Source organism: Tamandua tetradactyla, chromosome 21, assembly GCF_023851605.1.
Source record: "Tamandua tetradactyla isolate mTamTet1 chromosome 21, mTamTet1.pri, whole genome shotgun sequence".
NCBI lineage: Eukaryota > Metazoa > Chordata > Mammalia > Pilosa > Myrmecophagidae > Tamandua > Tamandua tetradactyla.
Window position 1 is genome coordinate 45,833,621 of NC_135347.1, and position 22,418 is coordinate 45,856,038.

Genomic DNA, 22,418 nt, shown 5'->3' on the forward strand with positions numbered 1-22,418 from the left:
AAAAAAATCAATTTTGCACTAAATGAACATCTTTCTCTGGTCTCAGGCCGAAGTTGAAGTTTTAAAATACAGTCAGTATCATCCTTTATTCTTTAGTCTGATTTAATTTAGTCCTAATCAGAGCAACTTCACTCATATCTCTAATGAAGTCTGATCTCTTTCTCAGCTTTTTAAACAGTTGCTATAAAGTAATGCTGACTTTCATAGCTGCAAAGCTCTAGCTCTGAGTCTTAGGTGTCACACAGACAACTGAAATGCCATAAGACCTTGAATAGGGAGTGCAAAATCCTTGTTTTAGTTTATTAAAGCTGCCAGAATGCAATATACCAGGAAAAGAACAGCTCTTAAAAATGGAATTTATTAAGTTGCAAGTTTACAGTTCTAGGGCCATGAAAATGTCAAAATTAAGGCACCAACAAGAGGTTACTTTCACTCAAGAAAGGTTCCTGCCATCCAGAACAACTCTGTCAGCTGAGAAAGCATGTGGCTGGCATTTTGCTGGGGTCTTTGGCTTTTGGACACCTCTGACAGCTAGGAAGACATATGGCGACATCTGCTAGCTTTCTCTCCTGGCTTCTCATTTCATAAGGATTCCCCAGGGGAGTTTTCATTCTGCATCTCCAAAGGTCTCTGGCTGGGTGGGCTCTGTTGGTACTTTCCAAAATGGTTCCCTCTTAACAGACTCTAGCAAGCAACGCCACCTTGAATGCATGGAGACATATCTCCATGGAAGCGACCAAATCAAAAGATACCACCCACAATTGGTAGAATCACATCTCTGTAGAAGTAATAAAAAAAATCTCACCCAGCATTATTGAATGATGATTAAGGAGCATGGCTTTTCTGGGGTATACAACAGTTTTAGAACTGCAAAATTCCCCTTGAGGGATCGGGAAAAATGTGGAAATATCAACTTACACACCTGAGGAAGACCTAATATTCTTGCAAACATTCAAGACTGCAATCTAATACACCCTTGATCTTGGGACTTCCCCTTATGAAACTTATTCCTGTAAAGGAGAAATTAAGACTATTTATAAATATCCATAAGAGTCACCAGCAAAGAACTTCTTTTGTTTCTTAGATGTCTCTCTCTTTAAGCCAACTCCACAGGTAAACTCATTGCCCTCCCCTCTATGTGGGGCATGCCTGCCAGGGATGCAAATCTCCCTGGCAATGTTGGAACTGACTTTCAGTAAACAGCCTAGCCTTAGCATCGTGAGATTGAGAAAGACTTCTTGACCAAATTGGGGGAAAAATGCAACAAAATAAAGTTTCAATGGCTGAGATATTTCAAATAGAGCCAAGAGTTCATTCAGGAAATTTATTCTTATGCATTATATAGATATCCCTTTTCAGTTTTTGCTGTATTGGAGTACTAGAGGAAAATACTTGAAACCATTGAACTGTAATCCTTTAGTTTTTGAAGGTGATTTATAACCATATAGCTTGTATGGTGTGGCCATGTGATTGTGAAAACCTAGTGACTGACACTCCCTTTATCCAATGTATGAGTGAAAAAATAAAGACAAAAATAAATAAATAATAGGGAAATGGAGGGTATATGGGATGATTTGGGTGTTCTTTTTTTACTTTTACTTTTGTTTTTATTCTTATTTTTATTGTTTATGGAGTAATGAAATTGTTCAAAAATCAATTGTGATTAATGCACAAATATATGATGATATGAGCCATTGACTATATACTTTGGATGATTATATGGTATGTGTTAGGCACGGGGTCGCTAAAGGATTCCACGTGAGACAGCGAGTTAAGGCTTAATAGTTTATTGCTAAAGAGAAAGAAACAGAAAGCAAAGGTAGAGCAGGCAGGTAGGAGCCAGCGAAACCTGCTAGCGAAAGAGAAAGGAAAAATGGTTCCAAGTCTCTTTCTGACAGCTCCTGGTTTTAAAGGAAAAAACCGTGCCAAGATGGGTGGAGGTGACATGTGGCCACAGGCATCACTGGGAGATGTCAGGCGGGTGCAGATCATGACTTTATGCCCAAGGTTATCTGTTCTGGCTTCTGGTGGGTGGGATGTTGGCACATTTGTACTCACAATATCTTGCTGGCACATCAGGTCCTGTCAGAAGAACTGCTGAGAGAGAGAAACTAAAGGGGCCGCCATGCCACAGAATCCATTTTGAATGATAAGTTTTATTTTCTGATACCTGACAGTATGTGAATACATCTCAATAAAATTGCATTTAAAAAAAGAGAAGAGATTGATCATCTGAGTTATTCAGTATATGATTTTTAAAGTTCATACATAAAAAGGGCCACTCTAAATGAAGACCTAAAAGGAACGGGACAGTTTTAGGAGCTAAAAGCCATAGAAATGATTAGTAAAAAGTTCTGTAATCAAGATCTTCCTGAAATAAAAATGTTGGAGTCAGTCTATGAATTAAAGGATAACTTATAATTATATTCTTTTAACAATGAATTGTTGGCAAGATCTCCTTTTATAATTTATATATATATATGTGTAATTTATTTTATGTATACGTAAGTAATATATGTATGTATAAAATTCATGTGTTACATATAAACACAAAGTAATAAAACATGCATAATTCCCCATATCAATATTGTCTGAAGTGAGTGTAAACTCATAAACTGTGGTTTAGGTTTCCAGTTTTGAAGATTTTAGAAAACTGGTTTTCAGGATCAGTTGTCATCAAAATCACTTCAGGTCCTTCCGAAATTGCAGAGGTACTTGGACCCTGCCTAAAGCCTTTTGAATCAGCATCTCTTGCATAGATCCTAGACAGTCTTACTATGCAAAAGTTTTATTGGAAGTATCAGTTTGTAGCCAGCATTGGGAATCTCTCATTTGAAGAATGGAGAGCTAGGGCAATGCAATTACTGAATCAGTTAATTTGTTCATCAGCGATGGTAAAGGGCGAACTGACTGATCTGAGTGTGGGGACCAAGGCAGGATTCAAACATTTTTTATTTGTTTTTGTTTTTTTTTCTTAGGATTCAAACATTTTGAGCATCCAGTTATCAAATGTTGAGAAACCAGGGCAGAGGCTGACATGTACAAGTATTTGAAGTACAGGGCAGCTTTCCCCTTTGAGGTGAGGATCCACCCTCTTTACTGATGGATGGTCCTTAGGCCTAATGAAATCAAACCAGAAATTAATGGATGAGCAAGAAACTGAGTGATGACTTGGAGTTTGTCCCATAAGACTATATGTGAATATAAGTAAAAACAGACAGACATTATATGTATACTTTATATACATACAATAGAGCATTGTTCAGAGGTAAAAATGGAAATGACGTTGTGAAACATAAGACAACATGGATGAGAACATCCGAGTTAAATAAGCCAGAAGCAAAAGGACAAGTACTGTATGAGCTCACTGATGTGAAATAATAGAACGAGCAAATTATAGTCAGAAACTAGAATACAGGTTACCAGGCACCAGGGGTGAGGAGCGGGAGTGATGAATAGGAAATAAATGCTTACTGGATTCAGAGCTTCTATTCTGGGTGATGGAAACATTTTGGTGATAGATGGTAGGAATGGTATCGTCATGAATGTAATTAACTTTCACTGAATTATATATTAGATATGGTTAAAAGGTGAAGTTTTAGGGCGTTGTGATGGTGGCTAAATGGCAGAATTCTCACCTGCCAAGGTTTAATTCCCAGTGCTTGTCCATGTTAAAAAGAAAAAAAAAAAAGATGTGAAATTTTAGATTGCATATATGTTACCAGAAAAAAAAAGACTGTACAACACAAACAATGCACTCTAATGCAAACTATATATACTATAATAATAGTATAATTATTATAATATTGTTCTATAAAGTATAACAAAGATACCATAATAATGCCAAGTATTAATAATGGAGGGCTATTTGGGAACTCTATTTTCTGCATGTTTTTCTTGAAACCTACAACTTCTTTAGTAAAACAAACCAAAACCAAGACCAAAAAACTACAACACAGCTGCATTAAATTGATTGGGTTTTCCTATTTCCCATATACAGTGGAATCAGCAGTCAGCAGTAGATTTTCACGGTCTCTCCTCCTAGTGCTGGCCAAAAGGCCCTTTGAAATTGAAAGAGCTGTTAAACCCATTCTGAGTAGAAATTTGAAGGGGAGGAAGAGGAGTATTTCAAACTCCAGAAGTAAATAATCAGGGAAAATACCAGATCTCTATAACATAAGACAATAGAATAAAAGCAAAGGCCAAGTATTGGCAAAGTCCCTTGAATAAATAGAGAGAAACTATGAAACTTTCCCACTGGGAAATCCCTGATACTCTCTCAAAAATTAGGCAGTCTTAAGTCATGAGGCCAAGTCCTTGATCTTGAGGATTGCTCTTATGAAACATTTCTGTGGTAGAGAACTTAAGCCTACCTATAATTATACATAAGAGTTACTTCCGGAAAATCTCCTTTGTTGCTCTGATGTGGCAGTTCTCTCTCTCAGCGCAACTCTGCAAGGAAAATCATTCCCCCCCCCCCCCCCCGCCATGTGGGACATTATATCCAGGGGTAAAATTCTTTCTGGCAATGTGGGACATGACTCCCAGGGCCCTGACACCATGGAGTTGACAAAATCATCCTGACCAAAAAGGGGAAAAGAAATGTAACAAAATAAGGTAACAGTAGCTAAGAGAGCTCAGTTCAGGCCTATTCTGTAGGCTACTCGTATGCAAGCTTCAGCTAGATATTGCTAATTGCCATGGTTTGCCAAAGCCCAACCAACACCACTCATGTTAACTCTAAAGAATGGCTAGGGTTCTGAAATTCTACTAAAGTTTTTTGCACTAGGGCTACTTTCCTGAAAACTACAACCTCCAGATGGTTTCTAGGACAGATAAGTCCTGAAACCCAGAGGGACCAGCCTTTCCAAGAATATCAACTAATTCCACCCCCCTATTTCATACTATCAACACCCCTTTCCAACATGAAAAAGTTAGAATGGGCATTGCATAAATACACATAAAGATCAGGAGAAAGATAAAAGGGGAAAGAGTTACAACAGAGAAGATAGGATTTTATAAATGAGTATGACTGCACAATCATTATAGTGATATCTGAGTCTCCAATATCTTAGAGCAGTTAGAAGGAAAATCCTGAAATTGTGGAACGGTAACCCACGCCAAACTTTGAAATCTGTTCTATAACTACTTGTTACTATGTAGTTTGAAATTTATTGCTTTTATATAAGTGTGTGTGTGTGTGTATGTTGTATGTCAATAAAAAATGTTAAAAAAGAGTAAAGGCCATACTTGCTCTATACTATTCTCCACTAGACTGAAGAACAGTAAACTCAATCATCTGAATGTAGCACTCAAAATCATGCATTCTTTCCTTCACAATCAGTTTTCAAAATTTAAAAGTGATCACTCCTAGTCAGTGTCAAAAAAGATAATACGGAGGCTTAATTTTGAAATATTCAACTTGTACCATAATAACTCCTAAATAGCACATTCACTATAAATGGCTACTTTATTAGCAGCCTCACAGTGAATCAGCTTACTTAAAGAGCCTATGGAATTCTTAAGTTCCTAAAATTACCTTGAGTTTGTCTTAGCAGTAAAAGCCTAAGCAAGTAGACGTGAAAGGCTGGCAGCGCAGCATGCCTGCTCAGGACTCCCTAACTAAAACGACAGTCCAGACACACAAATTTAAATACTTGCTTCTGTTTGACAGGGAAAGTTCTACTTATGGAGAAACCAGTGGGTTGACCCATTACCTATGCCGCACAGCTCAGGCATTTCATTTAATCATTTTCAGTCAAAATTAAGTTGAGTCTCCTCAGATTTAGTTCTCTTAAAGACATAAGATTTCCAAGTAGACAGCTGGTAGAGCTGAAACAACTCCAAGGCACCTTATCAGAGGTGTTCTGCAACTCCCCACAAGAACCAAAGAAATTACATGGAGATTAATACACTTCAGAAAGAATAAGCATTTGAAATTAGGTTGTGATTACTGATCCGTCTCCTGTTTATACCATTAGAAAGCTGACAGAATAGATGTTTTCCCAGAAGCCTTTTCCTTGCAGTCACCATAGGAAGGGGCCATGAAGACCCCAGTAAACAGTCCTCTCTATCAGCTTCAGACTTAAGGTTTATTAGGGGAGTCTCCTGCTCCATTTGCATTGATGGCAAACATAGCTCCAGTTTCAGGAAGACAGGGAGATTCATAGATTTTGCAGATTCTGGTTTCTCCTCTTCATTTCCTCAGGTATTGTCTGCTTGTTGAGGCATGGACAAAGAAGTTTCCTCCTATAGGTTTTTTAGGATCTCAGCAAACATGGCTGCACCATCTGCTCGGGCTACCACTAGTTTAGTGATTACCACTGCTATGCCAAACTCATCAGCAAGTCACAGAAGCATCTGCAGGAAGCTGACCAAATGCATCTACTTGGCTGAGAGCTTGCATTGACCAGTGTAGTCTGTTCTGTAGGGGTCGGCGACACTGTCTACATTTAGCAGCGTATACCTGGACTCTACTATTCTGGCTGATGATTGATAAAGGAGCTGGATTTGGTGGTCTGGGTTGTACCCTCGAGCATATGCTAATGTTATCCAGGACATCCTGCCAGAGAGGCCATATGTCCTCTAGTCACTGCTAGCAGTTGTTCTGGCCCAAATGTACCCTCAGTGTCAATTTACATGCCTTTCCTTCACTCCACCCTGGTCACTGGGAAGCTGGCATGTTACAGCCAGGGTGTAACAGATTTGGGTCTTTCCAGTTTGGAATTCTCCACACATCTCTGTTATGGATCCAGGTTCTATTCCATCTTGAAATACTCTATCAAGCTCTTTTGACCCAGAACTAATCTGCATAATCTCTGATTGCCTTTGGTAGAATTCAGCTGCAGTGGTGAAACCCACTGGAACTAATTTAGCTGCCTCAGTAAAAACTTTATCAGCTTTGGCGTTAATATTTATCAATATTAATATTTATTAATATTAATATTTATTAGCTCCCTCTTTTATTGGTGCATAGGCAACAGCCTCGACAGTGTGAAATTCAGCTTCTTCCAATTTCTTTACACCATTGGCGTTTATGCCACATTGTTCTAACCATGAAATAGGTTCCAGACCAAAACATTCTTCTTCCACTGAAGTGTCTGCATTTTTCAAGCTGCATCTACACAGCCATGATTCCGGATGTTCAATACTGGTGAGCCTGTAGCGTGGCTCCTCAGAAGGCTGAGTGCGCAGATTTATGTCCGCTGGGCCTGCGCGCGCCCGACCCGAGACCAGTGGGATCTGCGCGCCTGCGCCACACTTCCCTGCTCCACTGTCCAGGGATTCCGTCCACAACCCAGGTGAGACGCAGCCGGAAACTTGGTGCTCGTGGCACTCCTCAGCTTTCCAAAGGCCGTCTAGCCGTAGCATGAACTTTGCTTTGTGCCTTTTGGAAACCTCCATATTATTTATAAATTCTCCTTTAAAATGAGCTCAAGTGTATAGAAAGGTAATTTTGTTCTTAAGATCCCTATAAACCAACTTCCTGCACATGTGGCACCATATAAAGTATGCTTCAAATAGATTTATTGCTGCAAAGGGCTCACTTTAGTGATCCCTTTTATATAACTGCTTTATTTGAAATGAACATTGTTTTTTTTTTTAATAAAACACAATAAAATTAAAAATGGAAAATGGAAATCAAATTGCATTGTAACATGCTCCCATTAATGCCAATGACTCTATTCAAAGTAATAATTAAGATTTTTGTGTCCTGAGATGAGCAGCTATAGTTGTGCCCACAAGCAAGGAAGTGTGTGTGTGAATGCGCACGTGTGTGTGTATGTTTGTGTGTGTCTGTGTTTGCGTGTGCAGGTATACTTAGGGGAAAGGTCAAGCTAGCAGTGAAGGGTCAGAGAATTAGCATCCCAACCACTTACGGGTATTCTCCTCATATTTAACCCTGGATCTCTGGTTCTATTTTTGCCAGGAACCTAGGGAAGACCTTCACAGTGCAGCTGCAGTGATGTGAGTGAAGGTCCATTTGGAACCTTTACTTAAAGTGAGTTTTGCTCTCCCAATTCCAGTTATGTCCATGTAGATAGTGAATCTACCATATTCTCATACCTTTCCATCCTCATGACAAAAGCTGTAAGGGGATAAAGATCTGTTTCTCTACCTAGCAATACTTACAAAATGACCTGGGTTGATAAATCCAGATGATTCAGAAGACAGTTTTGGTATAAAAAATACTTTGGCATCTGCTGAACAAGTTATTTCCAAAACCATATTCTAATAGTTTTCAATATACTGAAATATCAGTGATTCTCCCACTTTCAATATTCTCTAAAATTAAGCATCTGAAGGGTTAAGCAGAGACCCAGAACCCATAGTTTCTAATTCATGATCACATTCATAACAGAATTATTATTGGCAAACTTTGTATACCTATTGAATCATTCTTAGCTTCAAATAAATTTTAATATCTTTAAGAAGTCTTGTGAGAATCTTTTTAAAAAGTCTTTAATAATATGATTTATTGCAAAGTACTAAGAATACCTACAGTTCTAGAGAATGAGATTTGCATTTAAAATAATAATAAGGGAGAAAATGAATTCTGATTATCTTAATTTAAGTTCACAAATCTTAAAAACAAATATTCATGTGCACCCACTAATAAATAGGTGCATATGTGTACCCAAATATGCTTTTGGAATATTAAAAAAAATAAATTTCTAATAATTTAATGACAATACATTGCACTAATAAGGAATTTGGATGGGAAAGTGAATGGACCCTGGAGTTAAATTTACATGGATTTTTTCCCCAGAACTTGCCCATGCCAAAATATATATATATATATATATATATATATATATATATATATATATATATATATATATGTATATGGATTTTAGTTCCAGTTCTTCACGTTGCAGTCTGTGAGATCATAATCTAAATCTCCAGCTTCATTATCTGCAAAATAAAATGAGGTACTGAATATATTTTATTTCTGATCAAGGGCACTGTGAGATAACTGTTCATTTTATAGTTAATCATAGCTCTCTTATTTCTCATAAAGTCTTGTTGGTATATATTTGAGAAGTTAAATGTGTTTTATACACATCCTGGATGACTATACACCTCTTATTATACCTCTATATAGATGTCAAAATAGATATTCAAGAAAGTTTTTGTGCATGTGTGTAATTAGGAATAGAATTTCTATTGATTTATAAATTCCTCAAAACTTTGGTATTGAACGGGTTAAAGGGTTTATGTAGAGCTCAGTGATACTATTGTGAATGTTAATTTTGTCATCTGTTATTATTGTCAGTATAAGTAACTACTCTGAGACAATCTTGTCTCAGTTTTATACACAAATGTATTTAGTGCCATGAGATACAAATTCATTTTTTAAGACATGTTTGTTTCCAGGTAACAAATATATGTGAAACTGAATTGTATATGAGATCAAAATATGCCAGAAGTAGGATAATTTAAAATTCTGCAACACTTAGTCATGCATATGGCAGGTTGCTTTTTTGTGACAATAAAATGTGTGCCTGATTTGCCTCAAAGATATTACTTTGCTTCATGTTTGTATATTCTGTCATCATAGAAGCAGACTGTTTAAATATTTTTTTAAGTTTGTTTTGCTGTCTGCCTTCAGTAACATTATCAAAACAATGGCTTGCTGAAGATTGGAAAGGAAGATAGAACACCCAGATTTTGTATTAGAAGAAAATATGGATAACTTTGAATCATGTACTAGAGATTTTTTTGTCTCATTCAAGCATCAAATTTGAATGCAAGTATATTTTCTGGAAACTATTGTTTTACTTAAATACAGGAATAGTAAAAGGCTTACAAAACTTATTTTGCAAGGAAGGCAGAAGGCACTGGTGAATATAATTACTTATATATATCTAAATTCGTCAAGCAGTTGAGGTATTTATATTATACACATAATACTGAGCTATGCAGTCTTTAGAAGTACAATCGAGAAAAAAGTAAACCCTGCGGCTCATTACTACTTCTAGTCAATGGGTCCTTAAACTGCTTAACCAGTCCTGACAAACAGGCACTTGGAGCTGAAAGAAATATTTTACTTCCTTAGAGCATCACTCTAGTAAAGAGAGAGAAAAATGGAACAATTCAAAAGAGTTCCAAAAGAGTATTTCCTTCAGTCTCTGTTTTTTAAATGTGATTTTCTGCATCATTTCAAGCTAGGTTGGTGAACTGAAGAGTATAAAAAACAGGATATTTAAAGCCGGGTTTAGCACAGTGGATAGCAGCCTAGTATAGGGCCTTAAAAACAGACCCTGAGGGCAGAGATTTTATGCAACACTACTTTGTCTATTTGGTAACTTAGAAGATATTTGACAACATACTTTACTAAAGTCAGGCACTGTGTTATTGATTATCTGACATTGTTTAAGAACAAAATTTTAGACATCAGAAAAATGTTTCTCAACTTGTGAATGGATAAACAAATTACGATCCAGCTATGCAATGGAATGTTTCTTTTACAAGATTTGGAAGAATGAATAATTTTGGAAAAAATTCCAACATGATGTTGTGGTGTTCCTTTCAACCTTCAGGTTGGCTGAGCCAGGGCTTGAGTCACCAAGATCTGTCACTGTCGCTATAAGCAGTCTCAAATGGGTCTCCAAAAGAGCACCAATACTGAATACTGCTTTTTTTTTTTTTTTTTTTTTTTTAATGTGGGCTATGAAACAGAAAGTTTGGGAAAATACACAATGCTTCACACCAATATTGCCAGTTCTTCATTTGGGCATTCGGGGGTAGGTTGCCAGATAAAATACAAGATACTAAGTTAAATTTGAAATTGGAATAAACAAAGAATAATTTTTGGCATAAGTGTTTTCCAAAATCTTACAAAATATGTGTTTGTAACCAAAATATTTTTTTACCTGAAAATCAAATTTAACTGGGTGAACTATATGTTTATTTGTTAAATCCAACAATTGTAGTTGGTGGGAATTTCAGTTCCCATCTATCTTGAAGTTAAGTGTTGTAATTTAACTCAATTTGGCCAATTAAATGTATTTCACGTTCAGATAGAGACAATTTATTGCCTGAGATAAAATTCTTCCCCTGACACTACATTGTGGAATCATACGATGTTATGGTGGGGGAAATGCTGAGCTGTCCCTTGAACAAAGGCTGCCCCAATAAGCTCCCCAGTCTAGCAGCAGAGTCTTATTGAGAAGCAAACCATTGTCTGTTTGTTTTTTAAGCTACTGAGGTTTAGGGGGTGTTTGTTAGCAAAGCATAACACAGAATATTCTGACTAATAAACCTGGGATCACCAGGACTCTTGGCAAATGTAGCAGGACTATTGTTACATTTAACTTGATATTAGTGACCCTGAATTTCACTTGATATTAGTGATCATGAATTTAAAATGTTTATAATGAAGTATGTAGGAATGTGTATGTGTGTATGTTTGAATGTTCCAGCCATGTTAACCAGTGGAGAATTTAATTTAGCCTGAGGTAGGATTTTCCAGGTGAATATGATAGAAAAATAGACAAGAGAGTTGAGAGTGATTGCAAAGGAATGAGCGCAATGATGGGGCATCCTTTTCTGATAATGACAAATGCGGTGCTAGGGACCATGAAATAGATACAGAAATCAATGAATTGCTGGCTCTGGTCAGCCAAAAATATATTTAAAAAATATATAATACAGCCCTTAATCTACTAGAGCTTCTAATCTATTTCAGAAAATATAGGTCCTTAAGAATCTTTACTTATATAGTTATTTGAATTAATTTGTTAATGAGTAGCAATTGATAAATAAAGAAGTAATATGATGGTTATTTTGTGATGGAACAGTACCTCAAATGGGTCTTACAAATAATGGTAAAATATGAAAAGATGTAGAGAAGGGGTCGAGCATTTCAAAGAGGATATTCAGATTCAATCTCAAATGATCCATTGCTATTTAGCAGCCCTATTTCATTTCTCCTATTTTTTTCAGTTCAAACCTTTACCCTCAACTCCCCATCCCATTCAGTTTCCAGTAGCATGCATTTGTAACCACTGACAGTTAAGTACTTAATCCTTTCCCTTTCCTAAATATGTCTACATCAACACATTTCTTGTTCAACACTCATTATTTATGAAGATATATTCAAAATTCTGGATGATATAGTTTTTTGGAAAACCAAAATGGACCAAAATTGACACCACAGGGAAAATTTGAGCAGATCAGAATACCAAAGAGCTACCTTTGTAGCAATGACAGAATCCAAAACAAACAATACTATCCCAGTAGGTTTCAGAGGCAAATCCTAAAACTTTCAAAGGTAACCACAGCACTGTTCATCGTACCCCTCCTAGCAGTGGTAGCTGTTTTCTTCCTACTAAACTAAAGCTATTTATTTGCCCTTAAGCTTATTCTCATGTCTTATTACATTTGCATCTGAATTGCATTATATCATTATTTTTCATAGTCATTAGCATAAAAGTATACAGTGATATGAAATATCATGCAAAATCAGTAAATTTATGGACAATGAGTACATTTAAGTACATAAGTTGATTTATAAAAAGAAGCAACAACTAAACATCATTAATATTCAGTATAGGCACGTGCAGTTGTAGTTTTTTGTTCCAAAGCCTAGCAACATATGTCATTTGTTTTTTGAGATGCATTTTTTGGGATGATGAAATTTTAAGAGGTATCTATGAGTGAGTTATTTTGTTTATGTATATATTAATTTAAGTCACAAATGACAATTTTGTCTTTAATTAAATTGTATAAATAGATTAGAAAATAAAGTTAAAAACTGATTCTCACTTGACTAAACCTAAATATGATAGTTAACATAAACTAAAAATTGATAGGTCTTTAAAAGATAAACTTTTTTATTTCATTTTGTAACTCACAAAAAGAATATTGGTAGTAACCGACTATAAATGTTTTCAACAAATGTATCAGAGCTGTAATCAAAAGTGTTCAAATAAACAAATTGAAACAATGTCCTTGAAGATAAGATATAAAAAAATATATCAAAGAGTAATCACATGTAGTGGTGGGGCCATAATCCAGGTCCCTTAAATGCCTTAGGAGCCCAGATATGGTAAGGGAGGAGAGAACAGTAACAATCAAGAAAGAGAATGAAGAATTTGAAGCCACAATTATGAACAAAGCAGGGGTCAAAGAGGGAGGCACATTGTTGGAAATTTAGAAACAGGATGTAGTTACACAGTTGTAATGGGATAGTTCTGATTCCAAAGTTGTGGATACTTTTGTCTTGGTACAGTAATTGTTTTTAAATGAAATTATTATTTTAGAACAATTTATGATTTACTGAAAATTTGTGAAGAAAGTAGTATAGGAAGTTCCTATATATATGCACTCATTTCATCTATTATTAACATTTTACATTAGTATGATACAATTGTTACAATGAACAAATCAATATTGATTTGTTATTATTAACTGAAGTCTTTATCTTCAGTTAATAATCTCCTGCACTTTTCTCTAACATTCCTTTTCTGTTGTCTGATCCCAACCAAGATATCACATTACATTCTGTAGCCATGTTTCCTTAGGCACCATTTGGCTATTAAAGTTTCAAACTTTCCTAGTTTTTGATGACCTTGACGGTTTTGAAGAATATTGGGATTTTTAAGAAGCCCATCAGTTGAGGTTTGTCTGGTATTTTTGTCATGATTAGACTGGAGTTTTAGGAGGATACTGCTGAATTTGAACATGGTCACCTGGCTAAGGTAGTATCTACAAGTTTGTCACTGTAAAGTTACTCTTTCTCCCCCCTTTTCTATACTGTACTTTTTGGAAAGTAGATATTATGGGCAGCCCAGGTGGGAAGTAATGCTCCGTCTCCATTAGGGTGAAGTATCTACATAAATTATTTAGAATTATTCTGCATAGGAGATTGATCTCTTCTCCCTCACATCATTTACCTTTATGAGTATGGACCCAGCGATATTTATCTTGTACTTTGGGTTATAACTCAATATCATTTTAATTTTCCTGCTCATGTAGTTCCAGCATTGGCCATCATGAGCTCTTTCAGTTGAATCCTGCACCTCTTTGACACACCCCATTTTTGTGAGGGTTTTTTTTTTTTAGCTTTTCCTTTTTTTTCTGTTACTAAAGCGTATCCAGATTCATCATGTGAATTTCCTGCCATTAGACTTAGCCATTTCTGCATTCTTTCATTGGAGAATGAGATTGGAAACCATATATACATATTTATAAGTATTTACATACGTAACCATCTATATCAATGTTAAGCTAAAGATATGTTTATATTGATGTCTCTAACTTAAACCCAATACCTCATGGATCATTCCAGTTTCTTCCTCCTGCTTTTCTGTCAACTTCCTGGCTTCCACCATCCACAAGCCATTTACTTTATTGTTCAATTCCATGTGTAGCAATTTCAGAATCAATGCCTCTCTAGTGTTTTTGATCTATAAATATAGATTAACAGTCAAATGGAAGAATCATAAAAGAAAGAAGGTAGGAGAAACAAAAGATTGACAAACTTCTTAAAATAAATTATTGTCTTTGTAAAAGTCTTTAATGTAAAATTAGATTCAATTTTTTGAATATACAATATACAAACTAGTATACAAACTTTGAGACCCAACTAATGCCTCACTTTATCCAGAGTAGGTACATTTCCACACTGCACATTAATGAGCCGTTCTTGGGATTACTGCAATATTACATGATAGTTTTTTAAGATAGATATAAGTATGTAGGAAAAACTAACCTCTTTTATTTCACTGTTAATGAGTTTTTATATGAATACAAGCTGAATTATTTCCTATAGTCACCACTTTTTATAATTGTTCATATGCAATTTGGACTTAAATCATATAACCAGAGATTTAAGCACAGGTAGAATCTTAGAGATTATGCTATCCAACTACCTCACGTTTCATAGTGAAATGAAAATATAGAAAGAATAAGAATTCTTCACGTATTTTCATTTGAAAAATATGGTGTCTGAATTCAGATTCAATTTAAAAGACTAATTCACAGCTTTCAAGATCTAAATCTATATATTTCAACCTTGCAAATTCTAATGTACACTAATAGATATTAATGTAACTTAAATAAATGAAAGAAGTTCAAGTAAATTGCACTTAATTAAATATCAACAGGTCTCAACAGGTCTAAATAATATTCACAAAATTCAAATAGAAGGGAGAAAGAGAATGAAATGAAAATAACTCATTGAGATAATTTTGCTCATTAGAACTCCTTTGTTTCAACTTGTGAGGATATCTCTGATCAGAGAAGCAGCACCTACATTCCTGAGAACATTAGTTTGTGAATCAGAAAACCTATGCTCTAGGATTATGAATGCATTTGTTTATTCAACTGTAAAATAAGTTTATCATCCTGATGGTAACTAAACTTTAAAATTCCATAAACTTTCAATATTTAACAAAATAATTCCTGATCTACTGAAAATTTATCTCTTTTGAGAATTTATTTTCCATTTTAAGACTGTAAAAATCCATATACCATTTGGATATCATCCAAGCAGAAATCAAGATAGAATGTGAAAACTAGCGTCAAATTTCCTGGCTTCAAATCCCATTTCGTCTTACCTAGAAAGTCATTTTACTTATTAATGTGCTGACAATATTCAAAGTCAAAGTATTTATATTCTTAATCAGTTTGATGGTTTCTAATTAAGAGAGAGCTTTGCAATGCCTAAACTGCCTCTCTTATTATGCATACTATTTGCAATATTTTTATTTTGGGGTTTTTTTTTTTTTTTTTTTTGTAGTTTACACAGTTCTTTCCATATCTTCTGCCAGCCCACAGTTAATGACAATCAGCTCATGAAGAATTTGGACTCTTGGTCTACCATGAGAGTGAGCTGTCTTACCAATCTAGAATGCCTGTAAATGAGGCCTCTTGTTTACAAGCAAGCTGTTGCTTCTATCATGTAAGGAATAATCCAATTGATATGCATGCTTTTTAATTAGCTAAAATAGTAGACATATTCTAAACTAAGCACAATTGAACTACCAGGATTTTGCCAGGTCAGTTAACTATGTCAGTTTGTTTAAGGTTCTTCTCAGGTCCAAATCATGCATTTAACAATGTGGAAACTGAAATAGCAATATCTTGGTTAACAGAAATAAGACACATCCTGAATGATTTATGCTAACTGTATTATTTAAAACATATGTAGAGGACATGTAAGTTGCAAGGAGATATACTCGTATTCTTTACTGGTCAACCCATAAAGAAGCAAGCACAGTGATTCTTGCTTTAGTATACCAACTATCTGAGTGTCTTGTGAACATTTTTCCTACATTTTGACTAAATAATATTGATTCTTTGAGGACTTGGTGATAATTTTCTATTCTCTGGCATCTCCGAATTGTATATATTGTATCAGCTAAGTAATATGTAGAAACAATGATTACATCTGTACAAATTCTCTTCCCAATAAGGAGGCTTCTCTGATACAAAAGAAATTTCTACTATTACTTGTGGTAGATTGAATTATGTGCCCCGATTTAGACACAATCTTACTGCATTTCTGCATTCCTGTGGTTGTGAACACATTATCAATAGGATCTTTTGAACATGCTATTTTTAGTTCAGGTGTCGCCCTACTGAAGAGATTGGGTCTTTATCCAGATTACTGGAGTCTTTTATAAGCAGAAGAAATACAGATATAGTCTGTTGATGCCACGGAGAGATCCTGGAAATCAGAGGTCATCGGAACTGAGGAAAGAAAAGAGGGTGTAATGCCATGTGACGAGAGTCAGAGAGACAAACCAAGGAAACACAAAGATTGCTGGCAGCCAGTACTGCAATGCCACAGTCTTCTGGGAGGAAACAGCTCCTTTGCTGACCCCTTGATTTTGGATTTCTGCTAGCCTCAAAAGCATGAGTCTGTAAGTTCCCATCATTCAAGCTATACCCAGTTTATGGTACTTGTCATAGAGAAACCTTAAAGGATTCATTTCACTTTGGGTATGTACTGTAATTTCTTTGATTTGTACATATTTTCAATAATTCATAAAAAGACTATTATGATTTCTATTAAAATGTTAATTACAAAGATCTACTTTTAAAAAGACCCCATGAGAGTTTTAGTTACAAAATCTTTCATTATACTTCAAACAGATCTGCTTTATACTAAATTTTATTCTATAATGAATAATGTATAACAAAGTTGCCAATTGAAATGACAAAATTAAAATGAAGATGTGCCACATTCTGATACAAATCCAAACTTTTGACATTGGGTGGCAGATCTAGGTGCTATCCACCATGACAAAAGTTAATGAAAAATTCCTAATTGGAATTAGATGGCAAATTCTAACCTGCTAAGAAATCCTTTTAAAATTCCACATATATTTATGTCCTTCTATAATTTAATAATATTAAGGATTGAAAATGCCTTAGTTTTTTTTCTGCTTAGCTATATGCAATTAAACCATGTAGTGGATTTAGATTATTTATTTAAACTTTTATTGGTATAAAAGTGTCACAACCAGTACGGCTCAGTGTGGGAACTGAAGGGAGGCAAGGGGGTATTAAGAAAGAAACACAAGAGACAAATTATAGTTAAAGCTGGGACCAGGTGGGACTCTGAGCGCTGATGGAGACTTAAAGAGGGAAGAGGTTCACCACTGTTTGTTTTACAGGGCTGTCAGGTAAAGAAAGTAGCAAAAGTGTAACTAAAGAACTGGGAAGGAGGAAGCATGGGCTGAACCATTTGCTTTCCTGTGCCTAGATGAGTCCAAAGTTAACATGTGTCCCAAGACCTCCTTCCCCCCTTCTCCCACACACACTCAAGCAGCTTTGCCACACTGTAGTCTTTTCAGGACATCCGGTGCCTATTCCCACAGAGACAGCTTTGCTATATCTACAGCTTTGCTATATCTCTGCAGCGGAGCATGTAACCTCTGTCTCATCCCAACCCAACACTAAAGAGTTAACAGTTTTAGCAATATCTATGTAAACTTGCCAGTAAAGCACAGATGTCTATAAAGGAAAACAAATTTCACATCTCATATTGTACTCAGCATGATGTATCTAAAGGAAAAATGTGCAAGCAACCAGCCAGTATCCACATATCTAAGAACCAATGGACTCTTCCATCTCCCTCCTCAAGCTACAATTTGGTTTTAATCTCTCTTTAGACTAGAGGATAGCAAAATTCAGCAGGATTTTCTGGATACATTCTCATCTCATGAATGCAGTCTTCATCACCACCAGCATCCTTTTCTTTCCCACTCAGCTCTCTTAAACTTTACTCAATTTATCTCTTTCTTAATATATAAAATAACTTTATTTGATCCTCATTTAAATCATACTTCTTCTGAGAGGACTTTTTAAATTCTCCATTCCTGCCTATCCTGTCCCCTTCCTTTCTTTCCCTGCTCTAATCCTAAACTCAGTCATACAATGCCATAGCACCAGATACATCCCTGACAATCTTTCTATCTTACCCAAGACTATAAACTCAAAGGTCAGTGTCATGTTTGACTTATTAGCTTGGGGTTTACAGAGCCTAGTGCAGTGCATTACATCTTTCATGCCCAATAAATATTTTGTAATTTTGATTTGTTTTTCAGGACAATTTTCACAAAACAAAATATATAGAAAGTAGGGCATCTATTACTATTATTGTTTGACTACAGGATAGTAGAGCTGGAATTTTTCTCAAACATTGTAAACGTGAATTACAATATTATTTTTTTCTCTGTTAAAATTCATCTTAACCCATGGAACATGAAAGTGTTTGATAGAATGATATCCTTATTATTAATATAACTGTAGTGAAATTGTTTAAATACATTCTGATGTTTTTTTACCAATATAATATTTACCAATATAATAGCTAAGATCTCTGTGTGAGCCCCTTAGATTCATTCTCTTCTATGGCTCCAAACTTCATTAAGTTTTGAAGTGAAAATAGTATAAGACAATGCAAATCCATTTTTACTATTTGATTACCATAATACTCTTTGTATAACAGTTAAAAGCAGATGGCAATGAAATCTAAACTACTATTATGTTTGGCCTACCAAAATGTCAATTCTGACTTATTGCTATAAACTTATAACCTTTAGCACTGATAACTGAAATTAATTGCTCTAACAATAATCTTAGGTATTATGTTTAATAGAACTTTCATTTAGATTAGATACTACCCGTTGGCCCCACTGATGGCAATATGCATTCTTTTTCTAAAATAAAACACGGAAGCTATACCTCATCCCTAACTCTTTCAAAAATCCAATGAATAATTAATAGTTTAGAAGTCGATTTCTTTAATATACTATGTGGTTTTTGTTTCTGATTCCACATAGATTAAAATCTATGAATTGAAACTGAAATAGCTTCAGATACCTTTATCTAACAGGCTTACATTGCAATGATAAGCTTGCAATTCAATTTAGCATAACAATGGGAAAAAATCGAGGTCATTAGTCACTTAGGAAAACAACTTTCTACCAGGTGACATTTTTGGCCATTTCTTCTTAAATTGAAATTCTTCTCTGAAAATCTATAGACATTATAACAAAAATAACAATCTCATTTTCCTGTTCTCCTCCCACTTGAAACCCTGCTGGTGTTACCCACTTTGTTCATTTTCTTTCTCTTTCCCTCCTGTGGAGAGTTCCAAACTATTGCATTTTGCTACATAGTTTATGTGTGATAAACATGGAGCCATTTAAAATGATTTATCTGCAAATGACTTGCTATAATCCCCTTATTTTACCATTTGTCATTGTGTTTAGCGTTTAAATCAGTGAATCACAGTTAAATAATTGAATTAAAGTATGGAGAAATTTGTCACATCATTAAAATTAATGACAAAAATCAAGGAAGATAATGAATTGGCATATATTTTTCTTCACACAATGTGTTAAACAAAACAATCACTATTTGGAAATCTGGGTTTGGTGAAGCATAAAAACAGAAAGTGAGAACTTAAATTGATGGTGGATAAAATCAGAAGAACTAAATTGTGGGTAAATATTTCAAGGTAATAAGAAACATGCTTCTATTATCGTAAGCTGTATTACCTTCTTCCTATAAGTCTTCTTTCTAATTATTTCTTGAGCATTTCAGTTTCCCAAGTTCCTTTCCAGAAAGATAATGTAATGCAGTTAAATCTGTCTTTCCTTAAGATATATGAAAGAATTGTGTAGTTTCATGGTATTGTACTCCTTGTATCTTATGAAACTTGAAATCAAGAAACATATCATATCATCCAGTGTTACATAGCTAAGAAGCAATTTTATAGTCTATGAAATGTAGTAATTTCTGTTTGCATAGAATTGATTTACTTAATTCCTGACTTTAATTTAAACTATTGTGTTTATCCTGGAACATCAAGACAGTTTGAGATATATTCTTAACTCCAGCCACATAAAAAGCACACAATAGAAGCTGACAAAAAGTTTGATAAAGTCTGACAAAAACACATCAAACTCTTATTTTGCCATTTACTTTCTAAAATCAGAAGAAAAATAATTGTACACTTGAACTAGAAAATAAAGAATACAAATTAGCTCAATTTTAACTCATTGGAAGAAATAAAATAATGATATGGCAAGTGTCTTGTGTGTCATGGAAAGCCTGTGATTATCACAAAAGAAGCAGGAATTTAGCATGTCTGAAATTGTCACTGAATTGTTTGTGGAGATTATGAGGAGGAAACTTCAGGAAGGGAAAAGGAATGGGGTAAAATTCAAGTTTGAAGATACAGACAATGAGGGTGAAGGATGTAAAGATCACGCTGACTTTTGTGAAACTGCTAAGATGCTAACAGAAGAACAGCTGGGCATTTTTCATGCAGCAGCCACTAAAGACTGCTGGCGTGATTTGTAAAATATTTTAGATCAATTAAAAAGAAAGATGAAATATATGTCTGAGAGATATTAAGAAGATGAAGAAGGGGAAATTGTGTAGCTGTTTCAGTCATCCATTGGGCTTCTGTGATGAGAGCTGAGATTGGCAATGCATTAATGGGATCAAGAACTAATTACTGGAAGATATACAATGATATGACATCATCATAAATTTGTGTGAGACTAAAAGGAGTACCCAAACATGAATTTCGGCCCTATGTATGTCACTGGTATAATTTCAGATCTACATTTGCATATAAATAGTGTATCTATGTTTGTTAGGCAGCATTAATAATTCTAACAAACACAATAGAAAGAGAAAATAGTATTATAAGAGATGACTATATTTCTGAAGTCTCAGATGTTGGGTGGTGGTGGAAAGATTCTTTTAAATATAAAAGGCAATAAAATGACTTTTTTATTTAAAAAATGTGATATATGATAGATTAAAAGCATTTCCTATTTGAAGAGTACCATTTCTGAGAAGAAAGGAAGAAAACTGGTAAAGAAGAGGAGAAGGCTTCATCAGGCAGTCCAGTGAAAAGTTTCCTGCTATAGAATAGCAAGATAATTTTTATTAAGTCTCTAATATTCAATTTTAATTGGATTCCATCTTCCTAGAACTACTCCCCTTGCCCTGACATATTGTCAGATATTGAGATGTTCTACCCTAAATTACAATACTTCCGCAGTTTGTGAGAGAGAAAGAAATGAAGAAAATTTTTCAAAATTACTAATAACAGATAAACAGGGAAACATTTGTAAATACCACATAAGCTGTTCTGGTTTATCTCTCTTCCTAAGTTTACTGCTGAATTAGAGACTGCAGAGAACACAGCCCTGGTAGAACCTCATCCCTAGTTCTGAAAAACAAAACAAAACAAAACAAAAAACAGAATTATCTCTGTGAGATACAGCTACTGTTAAATAAGTATGGTGAGGGTGGGCCATGGTAGCTCAGCAGGCAGAGTTCTTGCCTGCCATGCCGGAGACCCAGGTTCGATTCCTGGTGCGTGCCATGTCAAAAAAAAAATAGCTATGGTGAATGGGAAGAAAACACATGAAACAGCAATTAGGTGTTTAAATCAGTTTCTTAAAATATCACTGTCAAAAGGAGGATTGTAAGGGGAAAAGAGGAAAGGAAAACATAAATATTGTAGCTAGCAGTCATCCTATTAATGCTTCAGTCTTTAAAAATCAAATTGCTATTATACTGCACATAACTACCAGTTGAGTATTTTGTGTACTGTGAGCAGGTCCATAGTCTGCATTTATATTTACTGTGCCGCAGGATATACACCACATTTTAACAGAGCAGACCTAGGACTATTAAACTATAAAAATGGTATTACAGATTGCAGTCCAAGACCATTTCGAGATTATTTAAGAGAATACTTTAAAAAAGCAGTTTCCTGGAGGGAGTTACACTTTAAATGCAGTGACCTGTGAAAAGAATTTCTCCTCTCTAAACCTTGTCTGCTTCAAAAGGTTTATTGATTGTGAGGAAGAAAGAGTAAACTTTTGTGTTTTATTTTATTTTTAATACTTTCTTTAGCAGTCTAAAGGGAA

The 22,418-nt window shown here is 35.0% G+C and overlaps 1 long non-coding RNA gene and 1 pseudogene across 1 annotated transcript in view; both read right to left on the reverse strand.

Moving 5' to 3' along the window:
- Positions 1 to 5,952: 5,952 nt before the first annotated feature.
- On the reverse strand, positions 5,953 to 7,404 carry LOC143665201 (DNA repair protein RAD51 homolog 1 pseudogene; annotated as a pseudogene).
- Positions 7,405 to 8,824: 1,420 nt separating this feature from the next.
- The window catches only part of LOC143665359 (uncharacterized), a 75,509-nt gene continuing 61,915 nt past the window's right edge, over positions 8,825 to 22,418 (reverse strand). The window contains exons 4-5 of the long non-coding RNA XR_013166908.1: positions 14,280 to 14,414; positions 8,825 to 8,916 (exon numbers count right to left, since the gene is read on the reverse strand). This is a non-coding gene — a long non-coding RNA (uncharacterized LOC143665359). The remainder of the gene's footprint in view (positions 8,917 to 14,279; positions 14,415 to 22,418) is intronic.